The 19,178-nt window shown below is 37.1% G+C and overlaps 1 long non-coding RNA gene across 1 annotated transcript in view; it reads right to left on the bottom strand.

Moving 5' to 3' along the window:
• LOC124977881 (uncharacterized) overlaps positions 1-19,178 on the bottom strand; it is a 120,103-nt gene that overhangs the window by 18,541 nt on the left and 82,384 nt on the right. Inside the window, exon 3 of the long non-coding RNA XR_007107277.1 lies at positions 13,755-13,851. This is a non-coding gene — a long non-coding RNA (uncharacterized LOC124977881). The remainder of the gene's footprint in view (positions 1-13,754; positions 13,852-19,178) is intronic.

Here is a 19,178-nt window from a genome sequence, read left to right as displayed (position 1 = left end):
GGCAAGTTTACTGTGCAGGTTACTTTATTAGCACAAGATCATACCCTAGCCTTTATACTGCCTCATGGAGCTAATCCATTATTGTTCCTATTAAACAATTGAAATACTCTCCATAGGCTATCAACAAGTAATCTATTCCCCGACTGGGTAATGAAAGTTGTACATTATGACAATTGTGCTGACTATTGAATTTGCTCAGTATGTCCCGTGTCTGCATGACAAGGACTTCCCTGTGTAGGAAAATCTACAAATGAGATGGAATGGACTGGGATAAAGTAGAACTGGACTGAAAACGCAATACCTCTCATGCTTTAACCCAAGGGTCTAGACAAATTAATGCTATCTTCACTATCTATAATGCTTGCTGATTGGTCCTTGCTCTTTGTACTGCTGTTGTTAAGATATGGGTACAATGTGCCCCAGAGCCCTGTCTCAAGGTCATGGAAGACATAGGATGTTATGAGATTATGGGAGACATTAAAGGGCTTCTGAGAAACTGAAGGGATGGAGTATTGGGTTAAACACTACTCAATGTCTTGTAAAGATTGCAGTGATAAAAGGACAACTCTAAAGAATATGATAAGGAAGGAAATTTGAGAGGGGAAGCTGGCCATCTCCCTTATCTGCTTATCTGTTTTGAAGAGGATCTAAACAGATTAATCCTGGTTGTAAAGTAAAGGAATGTACTAGTAAAACATCTGAGGAAGTCCTTCTGCTCTGTAAGCATGCAATCTATCCTATGTAAATTCCCAGGCTTTTAGAAGCAGGGCAGCTCTCCATTGTATTCCTGCCTGTCTCCACTGAGGGGTGGGAAAAGTCCATATCCTCTCCACTGAGTCCTCCAAGTTCTTTCTTTGGTATTGGTAAATCATACACAGAGTTATTTGCAGTCCTGGGAGCTGAAAATGGTATCATGGAGGCTTCTAACAAGATTCCAAAGAAAGGCCTAGGAGACCTGGCAATGTGTGTCAGGGTTAAGGCAATAAGTGAACCTGTTAGAGTGAAGCTGAAGCTGTAGCTGCAATGGAGACCCCAAGAAGTTAGAGATGCCAGGAACACGTCACACCTAATGAAAAAAAACTGCAGACAGTGAGTAGAGCCAGCCCATCACAAAGACCATATTGATGCAGCCAGAAAGGCTGTAGGGCAGAGATACCCCAGCCCTTTGGGGACACAAATTTCACAACAAGCCTTGAATGCCAGATGTGGAGCTAAGGACTTAATATTTGTCCTGCAAAGTTTTCATGTTGCTTTTATCCCCTCACTTCTTTCTAGGCTCCTATTTATCCCTTTTGGAAGGGGAATGTTACTCTGTGCCATTGCATATTGAGTATATGTAACTTCTTTTGATTTTTATAAGGGCTAACAGCTGAGTTTGCTGTGATCCAGAGAAGACCTTGAACTTTGACTCTTGAACAACATTGGAATTTTTAATACAATGGGGACTCTTGTTAATGGACTGAACTTTGAATTTCAAGATGGAATAGTTTTTGGGTACCAGAGGCAAAATGCTATTGTTTAGACTTTGAATGTCCCCAAGAAGTTCATGTATTACAAGCATTATACTTAATGCAGCAATGTAAAGAGATGGGGCTTTGGTGAAGTGAATGGATCATGAAGATTCTGATATAATCTGTAGATTAATCATTTGACAGCTTAAAGGACTTCTGGAAGGTGGTGGAAACTATAGAGTGGTGGGGGCACATTCTAAAAAAGAAGGTCACTCAGGGAAAGCCCTGGTGGACAACATCTTATCCCTATCTTCTCCTATTTCTCTCTCTTTCTCTCTATTTCTTGGCTGCCATGAACTGACTGCTTTCCTCTGGAAAACACTTGCTATCATATTCTACCTTATTTCAAACACAGAACAATGGAACTGGTCAACCATGGATGAAACATCTGAAACCATGAGCCAAAATAAACTTTTCCTTCTTTACATCATTCATACCAGGACATTTGTTATGACTGACAGTACTGAAGTGCTAACTAATAAAATCATCAAGTCAGAGAGAACACTCACAGGATCCTTGTAGAGGCTCCTGCCACTACCTTGCAGGCAATTAAGATAGTCCTCATAGTTGAACCAGTATAGCACCTAAGTAAGGCAGAAGATAGGGCTCTATTAAGTCATCCTGTTATTGTATTCCGGCAAGAATGAGAATGGGAGTTCTGAAAACAAACACAAGAGCTCTTTCAGTAGCCTGACAAGAATTCCTCTGAATTTAGGAAAAGAATTTATCAAGCCTTCTGTCATTACTCAGATGTATATCCAGAAAGACTGAACAATTTAAATATGATAAACTAGATTTTCATAGTACAGAGTGATCCAGATATTTGAAAGAAATTATAAAAAAGAAAGATGGTACCTAGACTTACCTCATAGGCAAAGACATACACAGACTGAAGGTGAAAGGATGGGAAAAAACATATCACTCGTGTGGATTATGTAAACAAGCAGGGGTTTCTATCCTCATATCAGATAAAGTGAACTTCAAGCCAAAGTTAATAAGAAGGGACAAAGAAGGACATTTCTTTCTACTGTAGGGGATTATATAGCAGCAAGACATAATGATTGTATATATTTATGCTGCAAACAATGGAGCATCTATTTACCTCAAACAAACCATTCTCAATTTCAAGAATCAAATGGACAAAAATACAATAATACTGGGTGATTTTAACACATCTCTCTTACTACTGCACAGATCACCTAAACAAAAACTAAATAAAGAAAAATATAGAACTAAATAATATAATCAATAATTTAGACTTAACAGACATATATAGAATATTTCATCCATCAATGAGTGAACACACCTTTTTCTCAGCAGCACATGAATCCTTCTCTAAAACAGACCATATCTTATGCCACAAAGCAACTCTTAGTAAACACAAAAATATAAAGATAATACCCTGCATTCTATCAGATCATAATGGACTGAAATTAGAAATCAATGATAAAATAAAAAACAGAAGCTACTTTAACAAGTGAAGACTAAATAATACACTATTGAATGATGAATGGATAGTAGAAGAAATCAAGGATGAAATGAAAAAATACTTTGAGATAAATGAGAATACCAATATACCTACTAAAATTTCTGGGACACTATGAAGGCAGTACTAAGAGGAAAATTCATTGCATTGAGCTCATTTATTAAAAGAATAAAGAGCCAACAAATAAATGACCTAACACTACATCTCAAAGTCCTAGCAAAAGAACAAATCAAGACCAAAAATAGTAGAAGACAGGAAATAATTAAAATCAGAGCTGAAATCAATGAAAGTGCAAATCAAAAACCACCCTAAGATTCCATCTCACTCCAATTAGAATGGCAATTATCAAGAATACAAGCAACAATAGGTGATGGAGAGGTTGTGGGGAAAATGGTACACTCATACATTGGTGGTGGGGATGCAAATTAGTGCATCCACTCTGGAAAACAGTGTGGAGATTCCTTAGAAAACTTGGAATGGACCCACCATTTGACCCAGCTATCCAACTCTTTGGCCTATACCCAAAGGACTTAAAATCAGCATACTACAGAGATACAACCACATCAATGTTCATAGCTGCTCAATTCACCATAGCCAGATTGCGGAACCAACCTAGATGTCCTTCAATTGATGAATGGATAAAGAAACTGTGGCATATATATACAATGGAATATTACTCCGCAATGAAGAATGATAAAATTATGGCATTTACAGGCAAATGGATGAAATTGGAGAATATCATGCTAAGTGAGATAAGCCAATCTCAAAAAACTAAAGGACGAATGATCTCGCTGATAAGCGGATGAGGACATATAATGGGGGGTGGGACGGGCTAGCATTAGGTTTAGGGTTAGGTTTAGAGTTAGGCTAAGGAGAGCAGTAAGAATGAAGGAAAGAAGGACTGTGTAGAGGGAAAAGAGGGGTGGGAGGGGTGGGAGGGGTGGGGGGGAGGGGAAAAATATAATAAACATAATTACCCTATGTAAACGTAAAAAAAAAAATAAATAATAAAAAAAAAAAGAAGAAGAATTATTGTCAAAAGATGTAGTAGGAAAAATTCAGATGAAGGCCTACTCCCTAGATGTTAGTGAATACAGAAGTGTCAGATGAGGACTGAGGAGGCCCTAAGGCTCCTACAGATACTACCCAGCTCATCCAAATTTCCCTGCAGGAGCCTCTGGTACAGTTGACAGTTGGAAAAAAATGGTTTCCTGCTCTTCAATACAGGTGCTATTTATTCACTATTAATTACAAAAACAGTGAGGAAAAACTTAAGATCCAACTATGTTTACAGGAGTATCAGTTGAAGCTCATTACAGATCCTTGTTCCAGCCATTGGAATTTCAGCTGTGAGATGTGACTTTAAAACACAATTTCCTATATGTGCCATACTGATCAGTTTACCTCTCAGTCTGTGACCTTTTGTGCAAACTAATTGCCCAAATAAACTTCTTTCCAGGATAACTGGACATACAAGTTTCCCTGGAACATTCTTAATAGTTACAGATGACACTTCAAGGAAAGAAACAAGGTATTCAAGAACAACTAGCTCTAAAAGTGTATGAAAAGTAAAACCTAAAGTCTAGGTGTGCCAAGAAGGACTAAGAACATATAGCCTACATGGATTGAACTAAAAACAGAGAATGCATCTTAAAATTTAAAACAGTATTTACTAAAGGAGGAAGCTCAAAAATGTAACCGTCAGTTTTTCAAATAAATTTAAAGCACGATTTAATTTGACCCTGCCAGTCACCTTAGAACACATCAATCCTTCCAATTAAGAAATGTGATTGGGCTGGGGTTGTAGCTCAGTGCAGGGAGAATGCTTGCCTAGCATGTAGAGGCACTGGGTTCAATCCTTAGCAATACATATAAATAAATAAAATAGAGATATTTTGTCCATCTACAACTAAATATATTTTTTTAAAAAGATGATTATGTGATTCTGATAAGTACAGATTTGTTCATGGCTTGCAGGTTATAAATGATATTCTTCAGGACATCCACCCAGAATTATCTCACTCCTATACTTCATTGATTAGTGTTCCAGAATCCTATGAGTGGTTCTCAGTCCTAGATTTCAAAGATGCCTTTTTCTGTACACCCCTGGGTACAACTTCAGCTCTTGTTTGCTTTTGAATGGCAGGATGCTGATACATAGGCAGGGTAGCATTACTAAAGGAAAAGTATTCCCTCAGGGACTTAAAATCTTTCCTACTTCATTTCCAGAATCTGTAGCAAGGGATTAATTCATCTGAAATTTACCCAAGGACTCTTATTGAAATGTGTGGATTATTTGTTGATGGCTAGTTCTACCTATGAGTTATGCTTAACTAACACCACTAAGACTTTCAAACACTTGGCCTGTCATGAATAAAAAATATCTCTGAGAAAGACTCAAGTATGAAAAATTGTGCATCTGGGCTCACTATATCAAAAGGCTAGAGGTACTGATTACCAAATGTACAAGAGATGTAATTTGATTAAAGACCCTCACTACCTGTCAACAACTATGGGGGTTTCGGGGAATGGCAGGTTTCCGTTGAACATGGATACCAAATTTTGGACTTATGCTGGACATGCTGGCATACCTCTGTAATCCCAGAAACTTGGGAGGGTAAGACAGGAGGATTGCAAGTTAAAAGCCAGCCTCAGCAATTCAGCAATGCCTTAAGCAATTTAGCAAGGTCCTGTCATAAAAAAATGAAAAGGGCTAAGGATGTGGCTCAGTGCTTAAGTGTTCCTGGGTTCAATCTCTAGTACCTAAGGGGAAAAAAAATCTTTTGGCTTTATAATCAAACCTCTAAATGAAATACTGAAAGGAACAGATTGTGAACCCCTAAAATGTTTTCCTAAGTTCCAATAGGCTTTCAACACTGTAAAAATGAAAATTACTTGAGCAACCACTTTAGGCTTGTCAAACATAAATAAGCCCTTCAATTTATATGAAAAACAAGGAATTGAATTGGGGTTTACTCAAAAATTGGGATCAACCCAACTTCCAGAGGCATATTTTCAAAGTAATTATATCAGACTGTTAAGAAGTCTGTTTTGTGTGAGGGCAGTTACAGACACCTATGAACTGTTACAGGAGGTTGACAAGTCCACACTGGGAAAAACCATCACCATCTATGGTCTACATCATGTGCTAACTATGTTAGATCAAGAAGGAGGCTATCAGATAATATTGGAAGAATAGGTAGATATCACACCATTCTCCTGGACTATCCTAATTTAAATCCAGACACCTGTATACCAAGTGACACAGAGATAGTACAACATGACTGTCTTCAGGAAGGTTTATTCAAGCAGCCATATTTGGCGGATCAAGTCCTAGAAAACCCAGACAGAGTACTTCACTGATGTTAGCAACTTCATGGAGCAAGGTAAGAGGTATGTACTCATTTTTCCTTAAAACTGGCAGGAGTCAAACTATGAATACGTCACACAGGATGAAGCAAGCTCCACCATCAGTCATTGAGGAGTCAGAAAAAGGAAAAAGAGGGACTTCTACCCACCTGTAGAAGGTCTTAAGCTGATATTTAAGAGAGAGCCCAAAGAGAATATGCAAAATTATACCAAAATGATGGTGATCACTGGGATAGAAAGAGTTTTAATTGCCTTTGCTATTCTTATTGTTTCAGCCCCCAGAAAACTAAATTCCATCTTAGATGGGGTCCAATAACATGCAGAAAATACATTGAAGGAAGCTTGTTGGTTTCACAGATTATCATCCTTTTTAAGAACTTTAAGATTGCCCTGGTGGGTGTTTCCCTTACAAAGCAATAACTGGAAAAAGATAAATCATTATATTAAAAAAATAGAAAATGAAATATTGATATTAATTCTTATTACAATTTGAATATAACTGATTGACCAATAATGAGCACTTCTCAATAACCAGGCCATGGGAAAAATTACTCATTTCACAAGACCCTATCCCAGATGTAGTCCCTAACCAAACCTAAGTTAAAGGAATCAAGGATAAGATATTTAAAAGTGTTACTGAACAGATTGAAGGATGAGTATATCTGAATGTGGGATAAATATATATGCTTAATGCCACCTGCAGACCTACTGAGTCAAAAAGTTCCTCTCTGTTGCAAAGAAACCACTTATGACCAATGGCCAAAAGTCATATAATTTCTGGGATGGTTTTCCAGAACAAAATTGCCACCACATTACAATTTTACAAGAAATTGACCGGTTTGCAACATGCTGGATATGGAGACTGGGAGTGAAATAGCTGGCAGTAACATAATTCAGTGGTTACATGGGACCAACCTGTGGCTATGGTTTCCCCCACGATGGCTGAAGATGCAGTATGTTGTGTCTTTGGGCAAAGGGATAGTGCACAAAGACATTATAAATCCACAAGACATGGAGGAGGCCATGACTAATGATTCAGCACTCAACCTAAATGCATGGTAATGATCTGGATGAGGGGAATATATGCTGGTAAAGTTTAGTGATGTTTCTAATAGGTCTTGTATGCACAGGGTTATTCTTGTGCTATGGGATTTATTGTTGATGTGGAATAACGTCTCGATCACAAGACCTTCTTTGAAGCTATGCTGTCCCAGGAAGGAAGTGAGGAAAACATGGTACTATAAAACTTCAAAATAAGTTACCTTGGCTCAGCCAAGAAAAGAAATTCAAAATGCTTCTTTGATAACCAGGCCAGTTTGTTCCATATTAAAAGTGCCTTTTTATCATAAAGTCCCTACCCCTGACAGGAAGTAGCCACATGACACCAAGATTCTTGTCCACTTAAGAATATGTGATGGAACAAACTGACAGTGGGGAAATGAATATGTTCATAAGCTCCCTACACACTATCTAGACCTAATTCTCAGAAGTTTCTCTTTGTTTCTGTCTGTTCTATATTTTATATCTTAAGTTACACTAAAGTTAGCTAGAAATGAACAAAATCTCCCTCCCAGCATTCAGGGGGTCACAAGATACACATAAAGGGAGAAAGGTCACAATCAGAAGTTTTCTTGCAAAAATGCTGACCCAAACTAAAACTCACATAGGCCACTCTGCACAACAGATGCTTTTAATTACTTAAATCCTCCGTACATCTATGTGAACACACAGCCCATTTTTCAGAAGCAGCTACTCTCTAAACACTGGATAATGGCCCATGTCAAGGACCCACATACCTTCCCCTGAAAAACCATACAAGAGATTTTCACTTAGGGAAAGGGGAAGAAGGTCATTGATGGCAAGAGTTAATCATTTTCCCAAAGCTACTTCTTTCTCCATTGCCCTGCCTCTAGCTAGCTTCATTGATTCTACTGAACAGCAGTGAACTGAACCTCGTGAGCTTATACTACTTTAACCAATAATAGGCAGAAAGCACATTCCTATAAGACCTACAAAGACCACTCAGAAACATGTATCACATCATGGACATAAAATACACCTCAAAACTTAATCATATCTTGTCTGCTCTCAAACCACAGTGAAATTACACTAGAAAGAACAAAAATCAAAAATTAAGTGGAAAATATCCAAATTCATGATGATTAAATAACCAATTTTAAATACTATATTAATCAAGAAGAAAATTCAGGTGGGCCTCCCACACTCAGGAGGCTGAGGGAGGAGGATCACAAGTTCAAAGCCAACATCAGCATCTTAGTGAAGTCCTGAGCAACTTACTGACACCCTGTCCTAAAATAAAAAAAAATTAAAAAGGGCTGGGAATGTAGCTCAGGGGTTAAGAGCTTCTGGGTCCAATCTCTGGCACAAAAACAACAACAAAACACAACAACAACAACGACAAAAACAAAATACAATATATTTAAAATGCTTTGAACTAAGTGCCAATTGAAATAAAACTTTATAAAAAATAATAGAATACAAGGAAAACAGACCCGAGGAGAAAATGTATAGAACTGAATGCATATCTCGGAATATATGAAAGATCTAAAACCAATCATCTGAATATTTACCTTAGATTCCAGAAAAAGATGAACAAATTAAATCTAATGTATGACATAATGAAAATGACATAATACTGCAAAGACAAATAAAAGTAAACAGAATTTTCAAATGACTTAATAGTGTAATAGTTTACAGAATATGAAAGAATCCAAAATTAGCAAGGAAAATATAGCACCCAAAAAAGAACCATTGCAAATCAAAGAATATTAATTAAAATATTCCATGAGGAAGAGATGAAAAACAATGATGCAAATCAGCAACAGGAGACGCTAGCCTAAAGGAATAGCCAAATAAAGGAGAAACCAAATCATGTCAAAAAACAAATATGAGTCAAATGACTGGGAATACAAATCATATCACAATAATAACCCTGAATGTTAATGGCCTGAACTCATCAATCAAAAGACACAGACTGGCAGATTGGATTAAAAAGAAAAATCCAACAATATGCTGCCTGCAAGAGACTCACCTCATAGAAAGAGATACCCATAGGCTAAAGGTGAAAGGATGGGGAAAAACATACCATGCACACGGACACAGCAAAAAAGCAGGAGTATCCATCCTCATTTCAGATATTGTGGACTTCAAGCCAAAACTAGTCAGAAGGGATAAAGAAGGACATTACATGCTGTTTAAGGGAAGCATAAATCAGCAAGACATAACAATCATAAATATCTATGCCCCGAACATTGGCTCATCCACGTACGTCAAACAAATCCTTCTCAATTCCAGAAATCAAATAGACCACAACACAACAATACTAGGCGATTTTAACATACCTCTCTCACCACTGGATAGATCGTCCAAACAAAAATTGAATAAAGAAACTATAGATCTCAATAACACAATCAACAATTTAGACTTAACGGACATATATAGCATATACCATCCAACAAAGAACGAATACACTTTCTTCTCAGCAGCACATGGATCCTTCTCTAAAATAGACCATATTTTATGCCACAAAGCTACTGTTAGCAAATACAAGAAGATAGATATACTACCTTGTACTCTATCAGATCATAATGGATTGAAATTAGAAATAAATGACAGAATAAAAAACAGAAACTTCTCCAATACCTGGAGATTAAATAATACACTATTATATGATGAATGGATAACAGAAGACATGAGGAGGGAAATAAAAAAATTCTTAGAAGTAAACGAGAACAAAGAAACATCATATCAAAATCTCTGGGACACTATGAAAGCAGTACTTAGAAGAAGATTTATTTCATGGGGCGCATTCAAAAAAAGAAGTAGAAATCAACAAATAAACGACTTAACACTACAGCTCAAAGCACTAGAAAAAGAAGAGCAGACCAACACCAAAAGTAGTAGAAGACAGGAAATAGTTAAAATCAGTCCCGAAATCAACGAAATTGAAACAAAAGAAACAATTGGAAAAATTAAAAAATAAAGAGTTGGTTCTTTGAATAAATGAACAAAATTGATAAACCCTTAGCCACACTAACAAAGAGAAAGAGGGAGAAAACTCAAATTACTAAAATTCGGAATGAACAAGGAAACATCACAACAGACACGACTGAAATACAAAACATAATTAGAAGCTATTTTGAAAATCTATACTCCAACAAAACAGAAAACCTCGAAGACATCAACAAACTTCTAGAGACATATGAATTACCTAAACTGAATGAGGAGGACATACACAACTTAAATAAACCAATTTCAAGCAAAGAAATAGAAGAGGTCATCAAAAGCCTACCAACAAAGAAAAGTCCGGGACCAGATGGGTTCTCAGCCGAGTTCTACAAAACCTTTTAAAGAAGAGCTCATTCCAATACTCCTCAAACTATTCCATGAAATAGAAGAGGAGGGAACCCTCCCAAACTCGTTCTATGAAGCCAATATCACCCTGATACCTAAACCAGACAGAGACACATCGAGGAAAGAAAATTTCAGACCAATATCCTTAATGAGCATTGACGCAAAATTTCTCAACAAAATTTTAGCAAATCGCATACAAATATATATTAAAAAGATAGTGCACCACGATCAAGTGGGTTTTATCCCAGGGATGCAAGGTTGGTTCAACATTCGGAAATCAATAAATGTCATTCACCATATGAACACACTTAAAGTTAAGAATCACATGATTATTTTAATAGATGCAGAAAAAGCATTTGATAAAATACAGCATCCCTTCATGCTCAAAACACTAGAAAAAATTGGGGTAGTGGGAACATTCCTTAACATTATAAAGGCCATCTATGCTAAGCCCATGGCCAATATCATTCTAAATAGTGAAAAACTGAAAGCGTTCCCCCTAAAAACTGGAACAAGGCAGGGATGCTCTCTTTCACCACTTCTATCCAACATCGTCCTTGAGACTCTAGCCAGAGCAATTAGACAAACCAAAGAAATTAAAGGGATACGAATTGGAAAAAAAGAACTCAAACTATCCCTGTTCGCTGACGACATGATTATATATTTAGAGGAACCTGGAAATTCCACCAGAAAACTTTTAGAACTCATAAGTGAATTCAGTAAAGTAGCAGGTTACAAGATCAATGCTCATAAATCCAATGCATTTTTATACATAAGTGATGAATCTTCAGAAAGAGAAATTAGGAAAACTACCCCATTCACAATAGCATCGAAAAAAATAAAATACTTGGGAATCAATCTCACAAAAGAGGTGAAAGATCTCTACTATGAGAACTACAGAACACTAAAGAAAGAAATTCAAGAAAACCTTAGAAGATGGAAAGATCTCCCATGTTCCTGGATAGGCAGAATTAATATTGTCAAAATGGCCATACTACCTAAAGTGCTATATAGATTCAATGCAATTCCAATTAAAATCCCAATGATGTACCTTGCAGAAATAGAGCAAGCAATTATGAAATTCATCTGCAAGAATAAAAAACCTAGAATAGCTAAAGCAATCCTCAGTAGCAAGAGTGAAGCAGGGGGTATTGCAATACCAGATCTTCAACTCTACTACAAAGCAATAGTAACAAAAACCGCATGGTATTGGTACCAAAATAGACAGGTAGATCAATGGTACAGAATAGAGGACACGGACTCAAACCCAAATAAATACAATTTTCTCATACTAGACAAAGGGGCCAAAAATATGCAATGGAGAAAACATAGCCTCTTCAACAAATGGTGCTGGGAAAACTGGAAATCCATATGCAACAGAATGAAATTAAACCCCTATCTCTCACCCTACACAAAATTCAACTCAAAATGGCTCAAGGACCTCAGAATCAGACCAGAGACCCTGCAGATTATAGAAGAAAAAGTAGGTCCAGATCTTCAACATGTCAGCTCAACATGACTCCCATAGCACAAAAAATAAAAGCAAGAATCAATAACTGGAATAGATTTAAACTAAAAAGCTTTCTCTCAGCAAAGGAAACTATCAGCAATGCGAAGAAAGAGCCTACAGAGTGGGAGAATATCTTTGCCAATCATACTTCAGATAGAGCACTAATCTCCAGAATCTATAAAGAACTCAAAAAACTCTACACCAAGAATGCAAATAACCCAATCGACAAATGGACTAAGGAAAAGCACTTCACAGAAGAAGATCTACAAGCAATCAACAAACATATGAAAAAATGTTCAACATCTCTAGTAATAAGAGAACTGCAAATGAAAACTACCCTAAGATTCCATCTCACCCCAATTAGAATGGCGATTATCAAGAATACAAGCAACAACAGGTGTTGGCGAGGATGTGGGGAGAAAGGTACACTCATACATTGCTGGTGGGGCTGCAAATTAGTGCAGTCACTCTGGAAAGCAGTGTGGAGATTCCTTAGAAAACTTGGAATGGAACCACCATTTGACCCAGCTATCCCACTCCTTGGCCTATACCCAAAGGACTTAAAATCAGCATACTACAGAGATACAGCCACATCAATGTTCATAGCTGCTCAGTTCACAATAGCCAGATGGTGGAACCAACCTAGATGTCCTTCAATTGATGAATGGATAAAGAAACTGTGGTATATATATACAATGGAATATTACTCAGTCATAAAGAATGATAAAATTATGGCATTTGCAGCAAATGGATGAAATTGGAGAATATCATGCTAAGTGAGATAAGCCAATCTCAAAAAACTAAAGGACGAATGATCTCGCTGAAAAGCGGATGAGGACATAGAATGGGGGGTGGGAGGGGTTAGTATTAGGTTTAGGGTTAGGTTTAGGGTTAGGGATAAGGAGTGTGGTAAGAATGAAGGAAAGAAGTACTGTATAGAGGGAAAAGAGGGGTGAGAAGGGTGGGGGGGAAGGGAAAAAAATAGTGAATCAAACATCATAGCCCTATGTAAACGTATGATTACACAAATGGTATGCCTTGACTCCATGTACAAATAGAGAAACAACATGTATCCCATTTGTATACAATAATAATAAAATTTAAAAAAATAAATAAAAAATAAATAAATAAAATTTTAAAAAAATTTTAAAAAAAGAATATTAATTCAGGGAAATTTCATTTGCTTACTAAGATGGCAAACACTTAACTCTGAATAATCAACCTAAAGGAAACTTAGGTAAATAACTGGTGGCATATCCATAATGTAAGAAAGTACATTTGATAAAGAATAAATTCAAAGTGTATGCTGTCCTCTGAGACACAAAAGAGAATCATGAGGTTGGTATGAGAATTCAAAGAATGTGTAAGAGGACATGCAGGCATAGGTGAATATACGTGTACGTGTAATACTGAAATGTCTCATCAAGACCTCAGTGCTGCCTGTCACCCATTGCTAGAGCATACCTGGTATGCCTGATCCTTTCCACTTCACTTTGTCACTTACCTGTGATCCCTTCTCTTGGTGCTGTAAATGCAGAGTGGCAGTCTTGTACTCTTTGTTTCTTCATTCCAGAGTAACACAGTGTTAAATATAATAAGCTCTAGAAGGAAAATTGTTGTGTTAAATAGATCGCTTAGTAAAAGACAGTTATTCTGCACAAGCATGATAAACAATACTCAAAACTGATACATGCACATGTAAGGAAATTAATCTCAAGAAATGCTATTAAATTATTCATTAATTCTTATCTCAATAATAATTACTACCATTATTATCAATTAATTTTCCAAGAGTGATCTAGACTATCGAATATCCATCAGGGAAAAAAAAAAAACCTCCAAATTCACCAATCACAGAACATAATTTCTAGGTGGATCAGAGTCCTAGACCTAAATGTAAAAATAATTTAATGTAGCATTGAGTATGTAATTTAGCAAAATAAGTTTATGACTTTGTGGTAGGGTAATAATCATTAAACATTGGTGATTGGGCATTTCTTGAGAATCTTGTGGTACTCTCTGCAAAATTCTTTCTAATCTACTGACACTGCTTCTATAAGTTTTGATGTTACAGTATCAGCAGAAGCTGAAAATAGAAGAGGCATTTGTGTGTATGTATGTATTTGTGTGTGTATAGCCATAAGTTAAAAATGATTTAAAATTTATTTTTTAACAAACAAGATTTTTATACTAAATTCATGTGTGTACATACATGAGCCCAATCACGGTGTGTGACAAGCCTTCTAGTCAACAGTGTTTCTGCACTCTCAATTTCAAGAGGTATCCTAATGGAAAGAAGTGAACATGTACACTGTAGGATCAATGGAATACTTCACTTCTCTCTGTGACTGACCATTTCTCAGATATTCTATGATTTATGAAATTGTACCTGCAATATTATTATCTATTATTGAGAAAACATTCTAAAATATAGTTTCATATAAATTAACCAACTCTATTTACCTTTCACCTGGGATTAAATCCAGAGTTATTAGTGAACTACTAGAATTTCCTATTTAAATGTAGTGAATTCTAATAATTTTACATTGCCTTGACATCCATTTTGAATACATTCCTAATTTGCTCATACAAGAAATTTGGTTTATTCATTCATGAAACAGTTTGTAGTTGTCTTCCTCCTCCAAATTTCTGATCTGAGCTTATAGTAATGTAGATATTTATCTTGCATCACTCCATACAACCACCCCCTGGTGATCACTTGCAAGGGGAAAGGTAGATATTGCACTTTACTGGTCTGCTGGCTCCCATTCCCCACAAGGATGGTGAGATATCCCAGTGACCCCTTCTCATACACAAAGTGACTCCATGCAAAATGTACTTGCTTGCTGGAAATCATCACTTATGACTCTCCCTGCTCAATTAATACCCTGTATCACAATGAAGGCTATAGCTCACGGGTATCACCCATTTCTCTCTTTTCTCACTGCTCCTCTGTTTTGTGAGTTATGTCTGACTTCCTGACTTCCCATAAATTTTGTGGGGCATGCTGCCCTCTTCTCACTGGGGACCAAGCAATAAATAATATATTATGTTGCCTCCTCTGCACGTCACATTACCAACATACCTAACAATAACTTATTTTTCAGTAAAGGCTCTCCTAGATAGTGTCTATCTTGGTAGGAATAAAGTGAACACAGATTATACAAAAGCCAAAATTGTATCTGTTATGTAAACAAGTTTCCTTTGTGAATGAAAGTGGACATGGGTGAGACATTGTGGTATGAGGTCATCCACCAGGATAAAGAAGCATCCCATCATTTTAAATAGCTTTTGCTTCACTGTGGTCAAAAGACCTGGCAAGAACAATTGGAAGAGGAAAGGTTAATTTTGGCTCATGGTTTCAGAGGTTTAGTCCACAATTGGCTAATGCCATAGTTTGTTTCTCAAGGTAAGGCAGAGGATCATGGTCAAAGTGTGTGGCAGAAGAAAGTAGCTCAGGACATGTCAACAAGGAAGGGGAGAGAGGTAGAGATTGAGAAGTGTCCATAATCTGATAATTTCATCTCTGAACCTTCTTGCATTGATTTACACATGTGATTTTGGGATACACCTCATATCTTAACTGCAACACCCACAAAAGGCACATTTATAAACACCTAGGACCAAATCCACTCTAATCCAATCAGGCTAGGGCTAGAGTTTATAGCCACTGATGAGAGACCTAAAAAACAAAATAAAACATAAAAAAAAAACTAGAAATAAAAAAAAAAACCTCAACATATATGGAATGTTCATCTAACAAACTATGGTTCAAAAAATTATTCAGAAGGAAAACAAATGACAAAATGTTACTTGAAAGACTGCACTGGAGTGGCAGCTTTGTAAAGACAGAAAAATCTGTGTACTCAGAATTTCTGCCCCAATCTTAGAAAAGTGAGCAATACTCCCTTTAAGTTGCATTCCAAATTCAATTCTTCAATCTATAGCAATCCTATATCTATTTCTTCTTTACTTTTCTTTGTTACTCAAGTGGATAGTGATCATGCAAGTCACTTTTTGAAGGGCACTACAAATGTAGATGTATTAACATTTTCACAAAATGTTTAGTTCTGTCCTCTTACTTTTCTGAACAACATATATTTGGGTACACTGAAATATGGAATAGACCCTTGTGTTCCATGATGAATATATTTAATTAGGAATAAAATCACCAAATTTATAATTCAAGTATATTGGTACCTAGAATTTCAGTTTCTAAGAAGACTCAGTGTTGTGATCTGAAACACATTCACCATTTTCCTTTGAACTCTAACTTCTATTCAGGCTACCGTATAGAACTAGGTATGTTGTGTTCTTGTTCCAGGATGCAGTGTGACTTTGGGATGCTTGCAATGTCATTGTTCTGAAAATTCTAGTTGTCAGATCAGCCTGTGTGAAATCTGCTCACTGGTAGTTGAACAGGTAGTGAGAACTCATATCTTCTGTGCTTTCAGGGATTCATATTAGGGTTATGGTACTCAACATGGTGTCCTCTGCCAGTGAGCTCATGTTAGTATAGTTCTTTGTCAATCACTTGTCCTCTCTTAAACCTGAGCTCTAATGTTCCTGCCATTTTGAGATGGGTCACTCCATGTCCACACCTAGTTGGGTCTTCTTGTATGCTGCTACCGCTGACTTTGGTGTTGTTTTTTCTTTTGTTAATGGTTTTGTTTCTAAATAATTTGAAGAGGAAACATTCTAAGTGTACCTCATGATACATCCTAATTTATGTATTGAAATAATGTAGACATACTGGTTAGAAAAGTTACCTAGAGTTTACGAACTACAATTAAAATTACATGAATGGGAGAATTCTGCATGTTATAAACTACAGATTTTAAAAGAGTCCATCATTTCTCAGGGGTGAAAAATGAGCTTGAAATGGTAAGAAAATTTCTTGAATAACAAATGCCCAGAAAACACCATGTGAATATCTGCTATCCTTACCTCAAAAGTGAGAAATGTGTTAGAGGTCAGGCATGTCCCTCACTCCAGGTCATCAGGTCACAAGAACCAGTTTTCTCATTGTAGCTCTTAGTGCAGTGTAGAGAATATAACCCATGATTACAGATCCTAAAATTAAGTCTTGACCATGTGGACAGTACAGTGTGCAGGCCCATGGCTCTGCAGAATTTGTAGACATGGGTCCTGGATAAAACCCTGGTGCTGCCCAGTAGAGAGCCATGGCTGTGCACAGGGAGCTGTGTGGTGAGTGCGTAGAACTCCCTGCTCTGGAATTCTTTGTTTAATCATGTGCAGAGTCCTCATTTTTCCTGCGTCAATCTCTTAAATAAGTGCATGCAGAATTGAGAATGTGTTATAACACTTTTTTTGTGTATTTATCTTTACTAGACTTTTTCCATCATGTACAACATATCTGTATTACTCACTTGCCTCCAACTTTCTAATACTTGATGTCTGAAGTTTATTTCCAAGTCAGTGGAAGAAACACTGACATAAATGGCATACCATGTATGCAATTACTATTTCTGCACCCAGGTCATCTAGTATTCTGACAATACCTATCCTGTGGCTTTTATGCTTGACAATGGTTAATATAATTCCACAATGAGAGTGTTTACAGAATGTATGATCCTAAATAATTCTTAATGGAGTCTGTAGAAGGAATTTAATAATCATAGGCTTTTCTGAAAGACTGGAAGATAAGAGTTGTTTGAATACTTAAGAAATAAATTTGATTCCAAAAATATACTTTCAAATTGTGGAATTATTTATGTTTCCTGTTCTTACAGACATTTCAGTCTTAGCATCTCCTGGCAAGAAGTATAGAAATGTATGTTTAAAAATTAAATCAACAACAACAACAAAATTCAGTGAGAACTTGCAGGTACATTCCCTGGCAATATCAAGAAATAGAGCTTTCTGAGACTTGAGAAGATGGTGGAAGTGAGCTAGTCAGGAAGTCCTGAACTCCTCACAACACAGAAATGAGACAGCAAAGAAAAAGCAGAATTGAGACTGGAAGAGAGTAGAAGATAGGTTAAGAGTAGAAAACAAACTCAGAACTCCCTAACCCTGAGGGTGAGAAGAGTGGTAGGGAAATGGGGGGGGGGGCAGAAAAAAATTTCTTAATCTTTCCCACTTAAAAACAGTTGAAAAGACAGATAAAATTTAAAGCATGACACTAACAGAAAGGGTCTTAAAATAGTACAAACAGTTTAAATAAATTGTGAAAAGAAAACTGAGCCAGAGATCTGCAGCAATCTTATGGAGCCTGTAGCAGACTAGTCACCCCTTAAATCAGCATGGTGTTTTCCCAGGCCTGAGCAGCTGAAAATTAAACCAGAGCAAAGCCCTCTGCAGTAGAATCCAGCAGAAGAACTCCTAGAAGGACCAATTCCAGGCAAAAATTACTGAAACCCCCTCTCCATGACCTTCACCACAAACAAGGGGAATGAATGGGCTGTTGGGGACTTTTGCTGGGCAGTGCACCTAGCCCAGCTCTGCCAAGCCAGGCAAGGACTGAAAGCCGTGTGCAATATCTGCTTGCTCAACTCAGACAGAGACAGCAAGGAAGCAGTCTGGGCCTTGAACAAAGGAAAGAAGATTCACCATGTCCCAACCACTGACACTGGGGGCAGGCACTGTGGGAAAACTAGGGTCAATCCCCGGGATTGTGGGGTCATGTCAGAGGGAAGCTGCCTGAATATCCAGTGACATAGAGTGTCAGTGGAAAATTACCAGTCCACACAGTAGAAAGTAGCTGATCCCATTCTTAACTGGTGCATATTATAACCCATACTCACAACACACAAATGAAAGGGCATTACTTGGATGTTTGTGGGACCTTGCATCAGACTTAGTAAACAGGGAATCAAGAGCCACCTTTCACAACCTAGGACAGTGAAAACTAGAGTTTAGGTGAACCATCTGAGACACTCCACTACAGTACCTCAGAATGGCTTCA

Source organism: Sciurus carolinensis, chromosome 2, assembly GCF_902686445.1.
Source record: "Sciurus carolinensis chromosome 2, mSciCar1.2, whole genome shotgun sequence".
Taxonomy (NCBI): domain Eukaryota; kingdom Metazoa; phylum Chordata; class Mammalia; order Rodentia; family Sciuridae; genus Sciurus; species Sciurus carolinensis.
The sequence above is the reverse complement of the archived record's forward strand: the minus strand, read 5'-3'. Positions and strand labels throughout refer to the sequence as shown.